This window comes from Anomalospiza imberbis, chromosome 3 (genome assembly GCF_031753505.1).
Source record: "Anomalospiza imberbis isolate Cuckoo-Finch-1a 21T00152 chromosome 3, ASM3175350v1, whole genome shotgun sequence".
Taxonomy (NCBI): Eukaryota; Metazoa; Chordata; class Aves; order Passeriformes; family Viduidae; genus Anomalospiza; species Anomalospiza imberbis.
In genome coordinates this window covers 1403299-1423992 of record NC_089683.1, presented here as the reverse complement: position 1 = coordinate 1423992, position 20694 = coordinate 1403299, and the positions used below count along the sequence as shown (strand labels likewise).

At 48.7% G+C, this 20694-nt stretch overlaps 1 protein-coding gene across 1 annotated transcript in view; it reads left to right on the top strand.

Annotated features, from left to right (window-relative positions):
* Window positions 1-18226: 18226 nt before the first annotated feature.
* The window catches only part of CCDC25 (coiled-coil domain containing 25), a 40633-nt gene continuing 38165 nt past the window's right edge, over window positions 18227-20694 (top strand). Inside the window, exon 1 of the mRNA XM_068183128.1 lies at window positions 18227-18269. The gene's annotated coding sequence lies outside the window, so the exon portion shown is untranslated. The remainder of the gene's footprint in view (window positions 18270-20694) is intronic.

Sequence of the window (20694 nt, the reverse complement as noted above, 5' to 3'; positions counted from 1 at the left end):
TGAGGAAATTTAGGGAATATTTGGGGAAAATTTGGGGGAAAATTTTGGAAAATTTGGGGAAATTTGGGAAAATAGGGAAATTTGGGGAAAATGGGAAAAAAAGGGGAAAATCTGGGGAAATTTAGGGAATATTTGGGGAAATTTGGGAGAATTTGGGGAAAGTTTGGGGAAATTTAGGGAAAGTTTGGAAAAAATTTGGGGGAAATTTGGGAAAAATAGGGAAAATTTGGGGAAAATTGGAAAAAATGGGGGAATATTAGGAATATTTGGGGAAATTTGGAAAGATTTGGGAAAATTTTGGGGAAATTTGGGGGAAAATGGGGAAATTTGGGGAAATTTGGGAAAATTTGGGGAAAGTTTGGGGAAAAATTTTAGAAAATTGGGGGAAATTTGGGGAAAGTTTGGGGAAATTTGGGAAAATCTGGGAAAATATGGGGAAATCTGGGAAAAATTTGGGAAAAGTGGGGAAAATTTGGAAAAATTTGGGGAAAATCTGAGGAAATTTAGGGAATATTTGGGGAAATTTGGGAAATTTGGGGAAATTTGGGGATAATGGGGAAAATGGAAAAGGTAGGGGGAAAATTTGGGGAAAATTCAGGGAAAATTGGGAAAAACAGGGAAATTTGGGGAAAATGGGGGAATATTTGGGAATATTTGGAGAAAGTTTGGAGAAATTTGGGGGAAAATGGGAAAGTCTGGGAAAATTTGGAAAAATCTGGGGAAATCTGGGGAAAATTGAGAAAAGTGGGGAAAATTTGGGAAAATTTAGGAAAATTTGGGAAAACTTGGGAAAAAATGGGGGAATATTTGGGGAAATTTGGAAAAATTTGGGAAAAATGTGGGAAATTTCGGGAAAATTCGGGGAAAAGTGGAAAAAGTGGGGGGGAAATTTGGTGAAATTTGGGGAAATTTTGGAGAAATTTGGGAAAAATAGGGAAATTTGGGGAAAAGTGGGGAAAATTTGTGGAAATTTGGAAACTCTGGGAAAATTTGGTGGAAGATTTGGGGAATATTTGGGGAAAACTTGGGGAAAAAATTGAAAAAGAGGAAAATTTGGGGGAAATGGGGAAAAATGGAAAATTTTGGGGGAAATTTGGGAAAAATTTGGGGAAATCTGGGGAAATGTGGGGAAAATGTTGGAAAAATCTGGGGAAATTTGGGAAAAATTGAGAAAATCTGGGGAAATTTGGGAAAATCTGGGAAAATATGGGGAAATCTGGGAAAAATTTGGGAAAAGTGGGGAAAATTTGGGAAAATTTGGAAAAATTTTGGAAAAATCTGAGGAAATTTAGGGAATATTTGGGGAAAATTTGGGGAAAATTTTGGAAAATTTGGGGAAATTTGGGAAAATAGGGAAATTTGGGGAAAATGGGAAAAAAAGGGGAAAAATCTGGGGAAATTTAGGGAATATTTGGGGAAATTTGGGAGAATTTGGGGAAAGTTTGGGGAAATTTAGGGAAAGTTTGGAAAAATTTGGGGGAAATTTGGGAAAAATAGGGAAATTTGGGGAAAATTGGAAAAAATGGGGGAATATTAGGGAATATTTGGGGAAATTTGGAAAGATTTGGGAAAATTTTGGGGAAATTTGGGGAAAATGGGGAAATTTGGGGAAATTTGGGAAAATTTGGGGAAAGTTTGGGGAAAAATGGGGAAATTTGGGGAAAGTTTGGGGAAAAATGGAAGAAGTAGGGGAAAATTTGGGGAAAAATTTGGGAAAATTTGGGGGGAAATATGGAGAAATTTGCAAAAAATAGGGAAATTTGGGGAAAATGGGGAAAATGGGGGAATATTAGGGAATATTTGGGGAAATTTGGAAAGATTTGGGAAAAGTTTGGGGAAAATCTGGGGAAATTTAAGGAATATTTGGGGAAATTTGGGGAAATTTGGGGAAGTTCGGGGCCGGGAGCTCTCACCTCCTGCGGCTGCGGGGCAGGAAAATCGGGAAGAGCCCGGCCGGGCACGGGGAGCCTGGAAAAAACGGGAATGGGGAAAATTGGGAGAAATTCGGGAAAATCCAGAAAATCTGGGGAAAAAAAGGGGAAATCCTGGGAAAATCTGGGAAAAAATGGGGGAAATCTGGGAAAAAAACAGGGAAAAACTGGGGGAAAACCAGGGAAAATCTGGGAAAATCTGGAAAAAAACAGGGGAAATCTGGGAAAATCCAGGAAAATTGGGAAAATCTGGAAAAAAATGGGCGAAATCTGGGAATATCTGGGAAAAAAACAGGGAAAATCTGGGGATATTCAGGAAAATCCCAGAAAAATCCAGGATCTGGGAAAATCTTGGAAAATCCAGGAAAATTGGGAAAATCTGGGGAAAAAAAACAGGGGAAATCCAGGAAAATCTTGGAAAATCCAGGAAAATATGGAAAAAAAGGGGGGAAATCTGGGAAAATCCAGGAAAATCTGAGAAAAACCCGAGGAAATCTGGGAAAACCCAGGAAATTGGGAAAATCTGGAAAAAAAACTGGGGGAAATCTGGGAAAATCTGGGAAAAAAACAGAGAAAATCTGGGGAAATTCAGGAAAATCCCAGAAAAATCCGGGAAAATCCAGGAAAATTGGGAAAAAAAGGGGGAAATCTGGGAAAAACCAGGAAAATCCAGGAAAATCTGGAAAAAAACCGGGGAAATGTGGGAAAATCTGTGAAAATCCGGGAAAAACTGGAAAAAAAACAGGGAAAATCTGGGAAAATCTGAGAAAAAACCAGGGGAAATCTGGGAAAATCCAGGAAAATTGGGAAAATTTGGGAAAAATGGGGGAAATTTTGGGAAATCCGGGAAAATTGGGGAAATCTGGAAAAAAAACTGGGGGAAATCTGGGAAAATCCGGGAAAACCTGGAAAAAAAACAGGGAAAATCTGGGAAAATCCGAGAAAAAACCAGGGGAAATCTTGGAAAATCCAGGAAAATTGGGAAAATTTGGGGAAAATGGGGGAAATTTTGGGAAAATCCGGGAAAATTGAGAATATCTGGAAAAAAAACCGGGGAAAATCTCGAAAATCTGGGAAAACCTGGGGAAAAAACTGGGTGAAATCTGGGAAAATCCTGGAAAATCCGGGAAAATCTGAGAAAAAACCAGGGGAAATCCAGGAAAATTGGGAAAATCTGGAAAAAAAACTGTGGGAAATCTGGGAAAATCTGGGAAAAAAAACAGAGAAAATCTGGGGAAATTCAGGAAAATCCCAGAAAAATCCGGGAAAATCCAGGAAAATTGGGAAAAAAAAGGGGGAAATCTGGGAAAATCCGGGAAAATCCAGGAAAATCTGGAAAAAAAACCGGGGAAATGTGGGAAAATCTGTGAAAATCCGGGAAAAACTGGAAAAAAAAACAGGGAAAATCTGGGAAAATCTGAGAAAAAACCAGGGGGAATCTTGGAAAATCCAGGAAAATTGGGAAAATTTGGGGAAAAAAGGGGGAAATTTTGGGAAAATCCAGGAAAATTGGGAAATCTGGAAAAAAAACTGGGGGAAATCTGGGAAAAACCCAGGAAAATCTGGGAAAATTCAGGAAATCCCAGGAAAATCCAGGAAAATCTGGAAAAAAATCAGGAAAAATCTCGAAAATCTGGGAAAACCTGGGAAAAAAACTGGGGGAAATCTGGGAAAATCCGGGAAAATTGGGAAAATCTGGAAAAAAAACAGGGGAAATCCAGGAAAATCCAGGAAAATCCGGGAAAATCTGGAAAAAAACCAGGGGAAATCCAGGAAAATTGGGAAAATCTGGAAAAAAAACTGGGGGAAATCTGGGAAAATCTGGGAAAAAAACAGAGAAAATCTGGGGAAAATTCAGGAAAATCCCAGAAAAATCCGGGAAAATCCAGGAAAATTGGAAAAAAAAGGGGGAAATCTGGGAAAATCCGGGAAAAAACCAGGGGAAATCTTGGAAAATCCAGGAAAAATTGGGAAAATTTGGGAAAAAAAAGGGGGGAAATTTTGGGAAAGTCCTGGAAAATTTGGGAAAATCAGGGAAAAAAAAAACAGGGGAAATCCTGGAAAATCCTGGAAAATCCAGGAAAAATGGGAAAATATGGAAAAAATGGGGAAATCTGGGAAAATCCAGGAAAATCTGGAAAAAAACAGGGGAAATCTGGGAAAATCCGGGAAAATTGGGAAAATCTGGAAAAAAACCAGGGAAAATCTGGGGAAATTTGGGAAAACCTGGGAAAAAAACACAGGGAAAATCTGGGAAAATCAGGGAAAAAACCTGGAAGAATTCAGAAAAACTGGGAAAATCCTAGAAAAACCTGGGAAAAAATTGGGAAAATCCCAGAAAAAATGGGGAAAATCCGGGGAAAACCTGGAAAAAATTGGGCAAAATTGGGAAAATCCCAGAAAAAATGGGGAAAAAACCTGGAAAAAATTGGGAAAATCTGGAAAAAAATTGGGAAAATCGGGGGAAAACCCGGAAAAAATTGGGAAAATCTGGGAAAGTCCTGGAAAAAATTTGGAGAAAATTGGGAAAATCCGGGAAAAATTGGGAAAATCTGGGAAAATCCCAGAAAAAAAAAAGGGAAAATCCAAGGAAATCCGGGGAAAAATTGGGAAAATCCGGGGAAAATTGGGAAAAAATTGGGAAAAAATTGGGGAAAAATTGGGGAAATCTGGGGGAAAATTGAGAAAATCAGGGAAAAACCTGGAAAAAAATTGGGAAAATCCGGGAAAATTTGGGAATATCCAGGAAAATCCTGGAAAAAATTGGGAAGATCCTGGAAAAAATTGGGAAAATCCTGGAAAAAATTGGGAAAATCTTGGAAAAAATGGGGAAAATCCTGGGAAAACCCGGAAAAAATTGGGAGAAAACTGGGAAAATCCGGGGGGAAAATGGGAAAAAATCCCAGAAAAAAATGGGGAAAATCCAGGGAAAACTCAGGAAAACATTGGGAAAATTCAGGAAGAAATTGGGAAAATCCAGGGAAAATCCCGGAAAAAATTGGGAAAGTCCTGGGAAAATTGGGAAAAAATTGGGAAAAATTGGGAAAAAATTGGGGAAATCAAGGGGAAATCAGGGGGAAAATCAGGGAAAAAACCTGGAAAAAATTGGGAAAATCCTGGAAAATTTGGGAATATCCAGGAAAATCCTGGAAAAAAATTGGGAAAATCCTGGAAAAAAATGGGAAAATCCTGGGAAAACCCGGAAAAAACTGGGAAAATCTGGGAAAGTCCTGGAAAAAATTGGGAGAAAATTGGGAAAATCCGGGGGAAAACCTGGAAAAATTCAGAAAATAATTGGAAAAACCTGGAAAAAATCGGGAAAATCCGGGAAAAATTGAAAAAATTGGGAAAATCTGGGAAAAAACCTGAGAAAAAATCAGAAAATCCTGGAAAAATTGGGAATATCCAGGAAAAACCTGGAAAAAATTGGGAAAATCCGGGAAAAAATTGGGAAAATCCGGGAAAAAAATGGGAAAATCCGTGAAAACCTGGAAAAAAATTCCGGAAAAATTGGGAAAGTCCTGGAAAAAATGGGGAAAATCCGGGGAAAACTCAGGAAAACATTGGGAAAATTCAGGAAGAAATTGGGAAAATCCAGGGAAAATCCCGGAAAAAATTGGGAAAAAATTGGGAAAATCAAGGAGAAAATTGAGAAAATCAGGGAAAAAACCTGGAAAAAATTGGGAAGATCCTGGAATTCCCTGAAATTCCCGGAATTCCCGAGGTTTTCCCGACTCACCCGGCTCCCGCGGCGGCGCCGGCGAAGGCGGCGGAATTCCGGAGGATTCCTGGGGAAAACAGGGAATTCCGGGAATTCCGGGAATTCCGGGAATTCCAAGGGAAACTGAGCAAAGTTCCCAAAAGTTCCCACGGAAATTCCCAGAAATCCCCAAGAAATTCCCAAAAAACCCCAGGAAATTCCCAAAAAACCCCAGGAAATTCCCAAAATTCCCGAAATTCCCCAAAATTCCCAAGGAAATTCCCAGAAATCCCCACAAATTCCCAAAAATCCCCTGAAATTCCCCCAAATTCCCAAGAATTTCCCCAACATTCCCAAAGAAATTCCCTAAAATTCCCAAGGAAATTCCCAAAAATCCCCACAAATTCCCCAAAATCTCCCGAAATTCCCCAAATTTCCCAGAATTTCCCCAAAATTCCCCAAAAAATTCCCTAAAATTCCCCAAAATTCCCCTGAAAATTCCCAGAAATCCCCTGAAATTCCCCCAAAATTCCATTAAAATTCCTGAAAATTCCCCCAAATTTCCCCAAAAATCCCCAAAAATTCCCAAGGAATTTCCCCAAAATTTCCCCAAAATCCCATTAAAATTCCCAGGAAATCCCCAAAATTCCCAAAGAATTCCCAAAAATTCCCAAAATTCCCCAAAAATCCATCAAAATTCCCAAAGAATTCCCAAAAATTCCCCAAATTCCCCAAAATTCCCCAAAAATTCCCAAAGAAATTCCCCAAAATTCCATTAAAATTCCCAGGAAATTCCCAGAATTCCCCAAAATTCCCAAGGAAATTCCCAGAAATCCCCAAAAATTCCCAGGAAGTTCCCAAAATTCCCAGAGAATTCCCAAAAAATTCCCCAAAAAACTGTCAAAATTCCCAAGGAAATTCCCAAAATTCTCCAAAACTCCCTGAAAATTCCCAAAATTCCCAAAAATTCCATAAAAATTCCCAAAGAAGTCCCCAGAATTTCCCCAAAATCCCATTAAAATTCCCAAGGAAATTCCCAAAATTCCCAGGAAATTCCCAGAATTTCCTCAAAATTCCCAAAGAAATTCCCAAAATTCCCGAAAAATCCCATTAAAATTCCCAGAAAATTCCCAGAATTTCCCCAAAATTCCCAAGGAAATTCCCAAAATTCCCAGAGAATTTCCAAAAATCCCCACAAATTTCCCAAAAATTCTTCAAAATTCCCAAGGAAATTCCCAAAATTCTCCAAAATCCCATTAAAATTCCCAGAATTTCCCCAAAATTCCCAAGGAAATTCCTTGAAAATTCCCAGGATTTCCCCAAAATTCCCAAAGAAATTCCCTGAAATTCCCAAAATTCCCCAGAATTTCCAAAAATTCCCTGGAAACGCCCAGAATTTCCCAAAAAATGTTCCAAAATTCCCAAAATCCCGTTAAAATTCCCAAGGAAATTCCCAGGAAATTCCCAGAATTTCCCCAAAATTCCCATTAAAATTCCCAAGGAAATTCCCAAAGAAATTCCCCAAAATCCCCAAAAATTCCATTAAAATTCCCAGAAATTCCCAAAATTCCCAGAGAATTCCCAAAAATTCCCCAAAATTCCATTAAAATTCCCAAGGACATTCCCAGAATTTCCCCAAAATTCTTGGAAAATTCCCAAAGTTCCCAGAAAATTCCCAGAATTTCCCCAAAATTCCATTAAAATTCCCAAGGACATTCTCAAAATCCCTGAAATTCCATCAAAATCTCATTAAAATTCCCAAGAAAATTCCCAAAATTCCAAGAGAATTCCCAAAAATCCCCACAAATTCCCCAAAAATCCCATTAAAATTCCCAGAGAAATTCCCCGAATTCCCCAAATTCCCGGAATTCCGGAATTCTGACCTGCGTGCCGCGGGGGCCGCTCGCTGCCTCGGTTTCCCGGCGGCTCCGGGGGCATTTTCCGGGCGTTTCCCGCCGTTTTCCGGGAATTCGCGCCGCTGCGGAAGAAGGCGGAGCCGGGCGGGAGCCGCGGGCGTGGCCACGCCCCCGACAGCAGCAGCCGCCGCCCGCAATTCCCGGAATTCCCGGAATTCCCGGAGATCCCGGAGTTCTCGATGCCGGAAATCCCGGAATTCTCCCTCTTGGAATTCCCAATCCTGGAAATCCCGGAATTCTCGATCCCGGAAATCTGGGAATTCTCCATCTTGGAATTCCCAATCCTGGAAATCCCGGAATTCTCGATCCCAGAAATCCCGGAATTCCCAGTCCGGGAAATCCCAGAATTCTCAATGCCAGAAAACCTAGAATTCTCCATCTTGGAATTCCCGATCCCGGAAATTTGGAAATTCTCTATCCCAAAAATCCCGGAATTCTCGATGCCAGAAATCCCGGAATTCTCCATCTTGGAATTCCCAATCCCAGAAATCCGGGAATTCTCAATGCCGGAAGTCCCGGAATTCCCCATCTTGGAATTCCCAATCCCGGAAATCCGGGAATTCTCAGTGTTGGAAATCTGGGAATTCTCGATCTCGGAATTCCCGGAATTCCCAATGGCAGAAATCTGGGAATTTTCCAGCCTGGAAACTTGGGAATTCCCAGGGTTGGAAATCCTGGAATTCCCGATGCCAGAAATCCTGGAATTCCCGATCCCAGAATTCCCCAGGCCGGAGATCCTGGAATTCTCGATCCCGGAATTCCGGGAATTCAGAATCCTGGAATTCTGGGAATTCCCAATTCCAGAAATCCGGGAATTCCCAGTCCCGGAATTCCAGGAATTCCCAGTCCTGGATTTTTTGGAATTCCCGATCCCGGATTTCCGGGAATTCCCCATCCCGGATTTCCGGGAATTCCCCATCCCGGATTTCCCGCGCCGGGAATTCCGGGAATTCCGGCTGCTCCTGCCCTTGCTGCCTCCGCTGCAGCCGGAATTCCCGCGTTTCCCGCCGGAATTCCGGGAGCTGCCGAGGTTTTCCGGGTTTTCCCGGCGTTTCCTCTCCAGCGGATCCGGGTAACGGCGCTTCCCGTAGAACAGCCCGGCGGAAATCCCGGAACGGCCGACGGCCCCCGGTCCCGGAATTCCCGGATTTCCTGCCGCCATTCCCGGATTTCCCGTCCCAATTCCCGGATTTCCCGTCCCAATTCCCAGATTTCCCGCCACAATTCCCGGATTTTTCGCCCCAATTCCCGGATTTCCCACCGCAATTCCCGGATTTCCCGCCGCAATTCCCGGATTTCCCGCCGCCATTCCCGGATTTCCCATCGCAATTCCCGGATTTCCCACCGCAATTCCCGGATTTCCCGCCCCAATTCCCGGAATTCCCCCCGCAATTCCCGGAATTACCCCCACAATTCCCGGATTTCCCGCCCCAATTCCCAGATTTCCCGTCGCAATTCCTGGAATTCCCGCCCCAATTCCCGGATTTCCCGCCCCGGGAATTCCCGGATTTCCTGCCGCCATTCCCGGATTTCCCGCCGCAATTCCCAGATTTTCCGCCACAATTCCCGGATTTTCCGCCCCAATTCCCGGATTTCCTGGCGGGATTCCCGAATTTCCTTGCAGAATTCCTGAATTTCCCAGTGGAATTCCCGAGTTCTCTGGCAGAATTCCCGAATTTCCTTGCAGAATTCCTGGATTTCCCTGCGGAATTCCTGAATTTCCCTGCGGAATTCCCGGATTTCCTTGCGGAATTCCCAGATTTCCTTGCAGAATTCCCGGATTTCCCGGCAGAATTCCCGGATTTCCTTGCAGAATTCCCGAATTTCCCGGCGGAATTCCCGGATTTCCCGGCAGAATTCCCGGATTTCCCGGCAGAATTCCCGAATTTCCCGCGGGGATCTGCAGTCTCCGGGCCGGCGCCGCTTTCTCCGGGATTTCCCGCTCGGGGCCGGGGGAATTCCGGGAATTCCGGGCCTCGGCAGCCGCTCGGGGCCGTTTGCTGCGCGGCGTCCGGAATTCCGAGCTGGAAAAAAAACCGGGAATGACCCGGGGGAATTCCCGGAATTCCCGAATCCCGACATTCCCAGATCCCGGAATTCCCAAATCCCGGGATTGAGAATTCCAGGAATTCCTGAATCCCCAAATTTCCCAATTCCCACAAATCCCAAAATTCCCAAATTCTCAGAATTTCCCAAATTCCCAGAATTCCAAATCCCAAAATTCCCAAATCCCCAATTCCCAGAATTCCCAAATCCCAGAATTCCCAAATTCCCAAACTCCTGGAATTCCCCAAAGTCCCAGAATTCCCAAACCCCAAAATTCCCAGAATTTCCCCATTCCCAGAATTCCAAATCCCAAAATTCCCAAATTTCCAGAATCCCCAAATCCCAAAATTCCCGAATCCAAAAATTCCCAAATTTCCCAATTCCCAAATCCCCAAATCCTGGAATTCCCAAATCCCCAAATCCCAAAATTCCCAAATTTCCAAAATCCCGGAAATCCCAAATCCCAGAATTCCCAAATCCCAAAATCCTGGAATTCCCAAATTTCCCAATTCCCAACCTTCCAAAACCCCGGAATTCCAAATATCCCAAAGTTCCTAAATCCCAGAATTCCCAAATTTCCCAAATCCCAAAATTCCCAAATCCCCAAATTCCCGGAATTCCCAAATCCCAAAATCCCGGAATTCCCAGAATTTCCGAATTCCCAGAATTCCCAAATCCCAAAATTCCAAATTTCCTAAATTTCCCAATTCCCAGATTTCCCAAATCCCAGAATTCCCAAATTCCCAGAATTCCAAATATCCCAAATTTTCCAATTCCCAGATTTCCCAATTCCCGGAATTCCCAAATCCCAGAATTCCCAAATTTCCCAATTCCCAAACTCCCAAACTCCTGGAATTCCCCAAATTCCCAAAATTCCCAAATTTCCCCAAAATCCCAATTCCCAGAATTCCCAAATTCCCAGAATTCCCAAACCCCAAAATTCCCAGAATTTCCCCATTCCCAGAATCCCAAAATTCCAAATATCCCAAATTTCCTAATTCCCGGATTTCCCAAATCCCAGAATCCCCAAATCCCAAAATCCTGGAATTCCCAAATTTCCCAATTCCCAAACTTCCAAAATCCCGGAATTCCAAATATCCCAAAGTTCCCAAATCCCGGAATTCCCAAATTTCCCAAATCCCCAGAATTCCCAGATCCCAGAATTCCCAAATTTCCAAATTCCCAGAATTGCTAAATCCCAAATTCCCGGAATTCCCAAATCCCAAATTTCCAAAATCCCACAATTCCCAAATCCCAAATTTCCCAAATCCCAAATTTCCCAAATTCCCGGAATTCCCAAATCCCAAAATTCCCAGATCCCAGAATTCCCAAATATCCAAATTCCCAGAATTCCCAAATCCCAAATTTCCCAAATCCCTGAATTCCAAATATCCCAAAAATTCCCAAATCCCAGAATTCCCAAATTTCCAAATCCCAGAATTCCCAGATTTCCAAATTCCCAGAATTCCCAAATCCCAGAATTCCCACATCCCAAATTCCCGGAATTCCCAAATCCCAAAATTCCCAGATCCCGGGGTTTGGGATTTGGGGAATTTTTGGGATTTCTGGGATTTTTGGAATTTGGGTTTTTGGGATTTTTTTGGGATTTGGGGAAATTTTGGGATTTGGGGATTTCTGGGATTTCAGGAATTTTTGGGATTTAGGGATTTGGGGATTTGTGGAATTTTGGGATTTCTGGGATTTGGGGATTTTTGGGATTTAGGGAATTTGGGGAAATTTGGGAATTTTGGGATTTAGGGAATTTTGCAATTAAAGAATTTTTGGGATTTTTGGGATTTAGGGAATTTGGGGATTCAGGGAATTTTGGGAAATTTTGGAATTTGAGGATTTTTGGGATTGAGGGAATTTTTGGGATTTGGAATTTTTTGGCATTTCAGGAATTTTTGGGATTTAGGGATTTTTGGGATCTGGGGATTTCTGGAATTTGGGGATTTTGGGAAATTTTTGGGATTTCTGGGATTTTTGGGATTTAGGGAATTTGGGGAAATTTGGGAATTTTTGCAATTAAGGAATTTTTGGGATTTCTGGGATTCGGGGATTTTTGGAATTTGGGGATTTTTGGGATTTTAGGAATTTTTGGGATTTGGGGAATTTCTGGGATTTGGGGATTTTGGGAAATTTTGGAATTTGGGGAATTTTGGGATTTGGGAATTTTTGGGATTTGGGAATTTTTGGGATTTGGGAATTTTTGGCATTTCAGGAATTTTTGGGATTTAAGGAATTTTGGGATTTGGGAATTTCCGGGATTTGAGAATTTTCGGGATTTGGGGAATTTTGGGTTTTGTGGACTTTTGGGATTTAGGGAATTTCTGGGGATCTGGGAGATTTGTGGGGGATTTTTGGGGGAATTTTTGGGGGATTTTTTGGGGAATTTTTAAGGGATTCGGGGGGGATTTTTTGGGGATTTTTGGAGGGTTTTTTGAGGAAGATTTTGGGAGATTTCTGGGGGATTTTGGGGGAATTTTTAGGAGATTTTTGGGGGAAATTTTGGGGGAATTTTTGGGGGAATTTTGGGAATTTCCTGGGGTTTTTTGGAGGGTTTTTTGAGGGAAAATTTGGGAGATTTTTGGGAGATTTCTGGGGGATTTTTGGGGGAATTTTTGGGTTTTTTGGGGGGAATTTTGGGGAATTTTTGGGGGGAATTTTTGGGGGGAATTTTTGGGGGAATTTTTGGGAATTTTGGGGTTTGAGGCTCTCACCTGTCGGGGTCCCGGCTCCGTTTCCGGGGCGTTCCGGAGCTGCTGCAAATCCAAGAGAGACCCGGGATGGGAGGGGACCCAGGGGAACCCAAACCCCAAAACCCCAAAATCACAGAATCCCAAAATCCCAGAATCCCAAACCCCAAAGTCCCAGAATCCCAGAATCCCCAAAACCCCAAACCCCAAAATTCCCTAAATCCCAAACTCCAAAATCCCAAAATTCCCAAACCCCAAAATCCCAGAATCCCTAAACCCCAAATTCCCTAAATCCACAAAATCCCCAAACCCCAAAGTCCCCAAACCCCAAAACCCCAAAATTCCCAAAAATCCCAAACCCCCAAATCCCAAATTCCCCAAATCCCAAAACCCCAAAAAATCCCAAAACCCCAAAAATTCCCAAAACCCCAAAAATTCCCAAAACCCCAAAATGCCCAAAATTCCCAAAACCCCAAAATCCCAAACCACAAAATTCCCAAAACCACAAAATCTCAAACCTTAAAATCCCAAATTCCCTAAATCCACAAAATCCCAAAACCCCAAAATCCCCAAAATCCCAAACCCCGCAAAACCCAAAATCCCAAACCCCAAAATCCCAAAGCCCAAAATTCCCAACCCCCAAAATCCCAAACCCCAAATCCCAGAATCCCAAAATCCCAAAACCCCAAATCCCAAACCCCAAAATTCCCAAACCCCAAATCCCAGAAACCCAAAATCCCAAAACCCCAAATCCCAAACCCCAAAATTCCCAAACCCCAAAATCCTCAAACCCCAAAATGCCAAAATCCCTAAACCCCCAAAATTCCCAAAATCCCAAACCCCAAAATCTCGCAAAACCCCAAAACTCCAAATCCCCAAAACCCAAAATCCCCAAATCCAAACCCCCAAAATCCCAAATCCCAAAACCCCAAACCCCCAAAATCTCCCAAACCCCCAAACCCCCAAATCCCAAACCCCCAAAATCTCCCAAAACCCCAAAACCCCAAATCTGGAAATTCCAAAAACCCCAAAATCTCCAAAGGTCCCAAAATCCAAAACCCCCAAACCCCAAATCTCCAAACCCCAAAATCCCCAAATCCCAAAACCCCAAAATCCCCAAATCTCCCAAATCCCCGGATCTGGAAACCCCAAAATCCCCAAATCCTTTTGGGGTTTTTTCCCTGGACTCCCCAAATCTTTGGGGTTTTTTTTGGGGAGGTTCCCAAATTTTTGGGGTTTTTCTTTATGGGGTTCTCAAATTTTTGGGTTTTTTTTGGGGGGGTTCCCAAATTTTTGGGGTTTTTTTGGGGCAGTTCCCAAATTTTTGGGGTTTTTTTGGGAGGTTCCCAAATTTTTGGGGTTTTTTTTTTGGTAGTTCCCAAATCCTTGCGGGGGGAGGGGAATGGTGGGGGATCCCTTTAGGGGGGGTCCAACCCCTCGGGGCTCCCCAAAAAAACCCCCAAAAAACCCAAAAACGCCAAAAAACCCCCAAAAAACCCAAAAAACCCAAAACCACCAAAAAAACCCCAAAACCCCAAAAATCCCAAAGCCCAAAACCCCCCAAAAAATCCAAAACCCCTCAAAAACCCCAAACACCCGAACCCCAAACACCCCAAAAAACCCAAAAAACCACAAAAACCCCAAAAAAACCCCAAACCCCAAACACCCGAACCCCAAACACCCCAAAAAACCCCAAAAAACCCCAAAAAAACCCAAAAACCCCAAAAATCCCCAAGCCCGGCTGGGGCTCCTGGTTCCCCTCAGAGCCCAAATCCCAGCCCGGAGCCCTCGGAGCTCCACGGAGCTTCTGAGAGACGCTCGGAGCTCCACCAGAGAGAAACCCTCGGAGCTCCATCAGGGAGAGCCCCTCGGAGCTCCACCAGAGAGAAACCCTCGGAGCTCCACCAGAGCCCCTCGGAGCTCCACCAGAGAGAGACCCTCGGAGCTCCACCAGAGAGAGACCCTCGGAGCTCCACCAGAGAGAGACCCTCGGAGCTCCACCAGAGAGAGCCCCCTCGGAGCTCCACCAGAGAACCTCGGAGCTCCACCAGAGCCCCTCGGAGCTCCACCAGAGACCCTCAGAGCTCCACCAGAGACCCTCGGAGCTCCACCAGAGAGAGACCCTCGGAGCTCCACCAGAGAGAGCCCCTCGGAGCTCCACCAGAGAGAGCCCCTCGGAGCTCCACCAGAGAGAGCCCCTCGGAGCTCCACCAGAGAGAGACCCTCGGAGCTCCACCAGAGAGAGACCCTCGGAGCTCCACCAGAGACCCTCGGAGCTCCACCAGAAAGAGCCCCTCGGAGCTCCACCAGAGAGAGCCCCTCGGAGCTCCATCAGAGAGAGACCCTCAGAGCTCCACCAGAGACCCTCAGAGCTCCACCAGAGACCCTCGGAGCTCCACCAGAGACCCTCAGAGCTCCACCAGAGACCTTCGGAGCTCCACCAGAGACCCTCGGAGCTCCACCAGAGACCCTCGGAGCTCCACCAGAGAGAGACCCTCGGAGCTCCACCAGAGAGAGCCCCTCGGAGCTCCACCAGAGAGAGCCCCTCGGAGCTCCACCAGAGAGAGACCCTCGGAGCTCCACCAGAGAGAGACCCTCGGAGCTCCACCAGAGAGAGACCCTCGGAGCTCCACCAGAGAGAGACCCTCGGAGCTCCACCAGAGTCCCTCGGAGCTCCACCAGAGCCCCTCGGAGCTCCATCAGAGAGAGCCCCTCGGAGCTCCACCAGAGACCCTCGGAGCTCCACCAGAGATCCTCGGAGCTCCACCAGAGCCCCAGATGCCGGCCCGGAGCCCCTGGAGCTCCTTGGAGCTCCACGGAGTTCCTGAGAGCACCCTCAGCCCCCTCGGAGCTCCTCAGAACTCCTCTGAGCTCTCTCGGAGCTCCCTCCCAGATCCCTCCGAGCTCCATCAGGAACGGCTCAGAGCCCCAAATCGCTGCCCGGAGCCCCCTCGGAGCTCCTTGAAACTGCTCAGAGCTGCCCCGGAGCCCACCCAGAGCTCCATCAGAGCCCCCACGTAACCTCCTCACAGCTCCCGCGGAGCCCCTCAGAGCTCCTTCGGCGCCTCCTCCTCAGAGCTCCCTCAGAGCTGCCGTGGAGCTGCCCCAGAGCCCCCTCGGAGCTCCATCAGAGCTCCCTCAGAGCTCCATCAGAACTCCCTCAGAGCTGGCCCGGAGCCGCCGTGGAGCTCCCCCAGAGCCCCTTCAGAGCTGCCCCAGAGCTGCCTTGGAGCTGCCCCAGAGCCCCACTCGGAGCTGCCGCAGAGCCCCCTCGGAGCTCCACGAGAGCTCCCTCAGAGCTGCCCCAGAGCCCCCTCGGAGCTCCCTCAGAGCTGCGCCAGAGCTCCCCCAGAGCCCCCTCGGAGCTCCACGAGAGCTCCCTCAGAGCTGCCCCAGAGCCCCACTCAGAGCTCCCTCAGAGCCGCCTCGGAGCTCCCCCAGAGCCTCCTCGGAGCTCCACGAGAGCTCCCTCGGAGCCGCCTTGGAGCTGCCCCAGAGCCTCCTCGGAGCTGCCCCAGAGCCCCACTCAGAGCTCCCTCAGAGCCCCACTCAGAGCTCCCTCAGAGCCGCCTCGGAGCTCCCCCAGAGCCTCCTCGGAGCTCCACGAGAGCTCCCTCAGAGCCCACTCAGAGCCCCCTCGGAGCTGCCCCACAGCCACACTCAGAGCTCTCTCAGAGCCGCCTTGGAGCTGCCCCAGAGCCCCCTCGGAGCCGCCTTGGAGCTGCCCCACAGCCCCACTCAGAGCTGCCCCACAGCCCCACTCAGAGCTCTCCCAGAACTCCTTCAGAGCCGCCTTGGAGCTGCCCCAGAGCCCCCTCGGAGCTCCACGAGAGCTCCCTCAGACCTGCATCGGAGCTCCCTCAGAGCTGCCCCAGAGCCCCCTCGGAGCTGCCCCAGAGCCCCCTCGGAGCTGCCCCAGAGCCCCCTCGGAGCTTCACGAGAGCTCCCTCAGAGCCGCCTCGGAGCTGCCCCACAGCCCCACTCAGAGCTCCCTCGGAGCTCCCTCAGAGCCTCCTTTGAGCTGCCCCAGAGCCCCCTCGGAGCTGCCCCGGAGCCCCACTCGGAGCTCCTTCAGAGCTGCCCCAAAGCTCCCTCAGAGCCGCCTTGGAGCTGCTCCAGACCCCCACTCAGAGCTCCCTCAGAGCCTCCTCGGAGCTACGGCAGAGCCCGCTCAGAGCTCCCTCAGAGCTGCCCCAGAGCCCCCTCGGAGCTGCCTTGGAGCTGCCCCAGAGCCCCACTCAGAGCTCCCTCAGAGCTGCCTCGGAGCTGCCCCACAGCCCCCTCGGAGCTCCACGAGAGCTCCCTCAGAGCCTCCTCGGAGCTCCCTCAGAGCCTCCTCGGAGCTCCCTCAGAGCCTCCTCGGAGCTCCCCCAGAGCCTCCTCGGAGCTGCCCCACAGCCCCACTCAGAGCTCCATCAGAGCCCCCTCAGAGCCCCCTCGGAGCTGCCCCAGAGCCCCCTCGGAGCTGCCCCAGAGCCCCCTCAGAGCTCCCTCAGAGCCCCCTCGGAGCTCCATCACAGCCCCACTCAGAGCTCCCCCAGAGCCCCCTGGGCGCTCCCTCACAGCTCCCTCGGAGCTCCCCCAGAGCCCCCTCGGAGCTGCCCCGGAGCCCCACTCAGAGCTCCATCACAGCCCCACTCAGAGCTCCCCCAGAGCCTCCTCGGAGCTGCCCCGGAGCCCCACACGGAGCCCCCTCGGAGCCGCTCCCTCACCTCAGCGCCGCCTCCGCCATGGCCGCTTCCCGCCTTCAGCCGCGCGCCCTCGAACCGCCCGCCCTGCGCTCCCATTGGCCGAGCGCCACGCCAATCAGCCGCGGCCGCTCGCCATTGGCTAAACGGCCCGCGGCTCCTCGTTGGACCCGCCCCCGCTGCCTGGCGGCCAATCGCAGAGCGCGGCTGGCCGCGCGGGCCGGGCCCTGCACTGCAACTCCCAGCGTGCCCTGCGCGCGCCCGGCCGCGCGGGGGCTGACGGGAGCTGTAGGCCCGGCCGCGGGAGAGGCTGAGGGCCGAACGAGGCGCTAATTAAGGGCTGTGCTGTTAATTAGGGCACCGGGGAGCCCGTCACCGCCCCGGGGTGCTCCAAGCACCGGCGGCCAGACGGGGGAAAGCGGGAAAAAAAAAAAAACGGGGGGAAAAAAAAGGGGAACAGCGGGGGATAAAAGAGGAGAAAACGAGGCACCGGAAAGGGAAGGGGTGGGGAAAGGGAAAGGGAACAGGAAAAGGGGGAAAGCGGGGAGGAAAAGGGAAGGGGAAAGGTGAGGCAGTGAAGGAAAGAGGGGAAAAGGCAACGGAGGGGAAAGGGAAAAAAAAAAGAGACAGAAAACAGCCCCCGCGCATTGCGCATGCGCGGCTCCCCCTGCCGGGCACGCGCGTGGCCTCCTGCGCATGCGCACTGCCTTTTCCGTGCGCTGTCATGGCCGCCCTCGTCAGTCGCGGTTCTATTTTCCGTACGGTGTCATGGCCGCTCTGCGCACGCGCAGTGAGATCCGCGTGCCCGCCCCGCGCATGCGCAGCTCCATTTTCCGTACGCTGTCATGGCCGCGCTCTGACGCAGCAGTTCCTTTTCCGTACGGGGTCATGGCCGCTCTGCGCACGCGCGGTGCGAGCTGAGGGGGGAGGGGCCATCACGCCCTCCCGCGCATGCGCAGCGAGGGTTTCCGTACAGCGTCATGGCCGCCCGCAGAGCCGCACTCCATTTACCCTCCGCTGCTCTGCGCATGCGCCTTACCCGCACGCAGCCCTGACGTCAGCACGCACGGCCTCTTCCGGGCCGGGCCTTCCCTGAGGAGGAAGCGCAGGAGCCCCGGGACAGGCCCGGGAAAAACCGGGAAAAACCGGGAAAAAACCGGGAAAGACCGGGAAAAACGCGGGAAAGACCGGGAAAACCGCGGGAAAGACCGGAAAAAACGCGGGAAAGACGGGCTGAGCGCGGGGGAGCGGAGCCGCCGCCGCAGCCATGGTGTTCTACTTCACCTCCAACGGTGAGCGCGGGCCCCGGGCCGATCCCGCCGCTCCTGCCCAGAGCCCGCTGCTCCCGCCGCTTTCCCGCCAATTCCCCGGTCATTCCCGCCAATTCCCGCCATTTCCCCGGCCATTCCCGCTAATTCCCCGGTGATTCCCGCCAATTCCCGCCATTTCCCCGGCCATTCCCGCCGCTTTTCCGCCAATTCCCGCCAATTCCCCGGCCATTCCCGCCGATTCCCGCCAATTCCCCGGTCATTCCCGCCAATTCCCCGGCCATTCCCGCCATTTCCCCGGCCATTCCCGCCGATTCCCGCCAATTCCCCGGTCATTCCCGCCCAATTCCCGCCAATTCCCGCCATTTCCCCGGCCATTCCCGCCGCTTTCCCGCCAATTCCCCGGCCATTCCCGCCATTTCCCGCCAATTTCCCGCCGTTTTCCCGCCAATTCCCGGCCATTTCCCGCCAATTCCCGGCCGTTTCCCGCCATTTTCCGGTCTTTTCCCGCCAATTCCCGCCGTTTTCCCGCCAATTCCCGCCGTTTTCCCGCCCTTTCCTCCTTTTCCCGCCGCTTTTCCCTCGGGATTTTTGCCGCGGGAAAATTCCCGGCAAAAAACCGGGAACGGCCCCGAAAACCCGGAAAGGTCCCGCCATTTCCTCGGGAATTTTCCGGGATTTTTCCAGGAATTTCCTGGGATTTTTCTGGATTTTTTCTGGGATTTTCCCGGAATTTTCCCAGAATTTTCCCGGGAATTTCCTGGAATTTTTCTGGGATTTTCCTGGAATTTTTCTGGATTGTTCCTGGATTTTCCCAGGCTTTTCCTGGAATTTTCCCAGATTCTCCTGGGTTTTTCCTGGAATTTTTCTGGAATTTTCTCAGAATGTTTCCGGAATTTTCCTGGATTTTTCCTGGGATTTTCCCGGAATTTCCTGGAATTTTTCTGGAATTTTTCCAGAATTTTCCTGGAATTTCCCCGGATTTTCATGAGTTTTTCCAGGAATTTTCCCGGGATTTTCCTGGAATTTTCCCAGAATGTTTCAGGAATGTTCCCAGCATTTCCCAGGTTTTTCCCGGGATTTTCCGTGGAATTCCCTGGATTTTCGTGATTTCCATGGGATTTCCCCAGATTTTCCATGGAATTTTCCGGGATTTCCCATGGAATTTCCCAGATTCCCATGGAATTTCCCATGGAATTTTCCCGGATTTCCCCATGGAATTTTCCCGGATTTTTGTGTTTTCCCATGGAATTTCCCGGATTTCCCAAGGAATTTTCCATGGAATTTCCTGGATTTTTGTGTTTTCCCCTGAAATTTCCCGGATTTCCCGTGGATTTTCCTGGATTTCCCATGGAATTTCCCGGATTTCCCATGGAGTTTTCCCGGATTTCCCATGGAATTCCCCGGATTTCCCCATGGAATTTTCCCGGATTTTTGTGTTTTCCCATGGAATTTTCCTGGATTTCCCATGGAATTTCTTGGATTTCCCCTGGATTTTCCCAGATTCCCATGGAATTTTCCATGGGATTTTCCCGGATTTGCCATGGAATTTTCCCGGATTTTTGTGTTTTCCCCTGGATTTTCCTGGATTTCCCCCGGAATTCCCCAGATTTCCCATGGAATTTCCTGGATTTTTGTGTTTTCCCATGGAATTTCCCGGATTTCCTGTGGAATTTCCTGGATTTCCCATGGAATTTCCCATGGAATTTCTCGGATTTTTGTGTTTTCCCCCGGAATTCCCCGGATTTCCCCCGGATTCCCGTGGATTTCCCCGGAATTCCCATGGAATTTCCTGGATTTCCCCTGGATTTTCCCGGATTTCCCATGGAATTTTCCCGGGTTTCCCCTGGATTTCCCATGGAATTTCCCGGTTTTTTGTGTTTTCCTATGGAATTTCCTGGATTTGCCATGGAATTTCCCATGGAATTTCACGGATTTTTGTGTTTTCCCCTGGATTTTCCCGGATTTCCCCCGGAATTCCCCGGATTCCCGTGGATTTCCCCGGAATTCCCATGGATTTTCCCGGATTTCCCATGGAATTTCCCATGGAATTTCCGGGATTTTTGTGTTTTTCCCGGAATTCCCCGGATTCCCGTGGATTTCTCCGGAATTCCCGTGGAATTTCCTCGATTTCTCATGGAATTTCCCATGGAATTTCCCGGATTCCCATGGATTTCCCCGGAATTCCCGTGGAATTTCCTGGATTTCCCATGGAATTTCCCGGATTTTTGTGTTTTTCCCGGAATTCCCCGCATTCCCGTGGATTTCTCCGGAATTCCCGTGGAATTTCCTGGATTTCCCATGGAATTTCCCGGATTTTTGTGTTTTCCCCTGGATTTTCCCGGATTCCCCCATGGAATTCCCCAGATTCCCGTGGATTTCCCCGGAATTCCCGTGGAATTTCCTGGATTTCCCATGGAATTTTCCCAGATTTCCCATGGAATTTCTT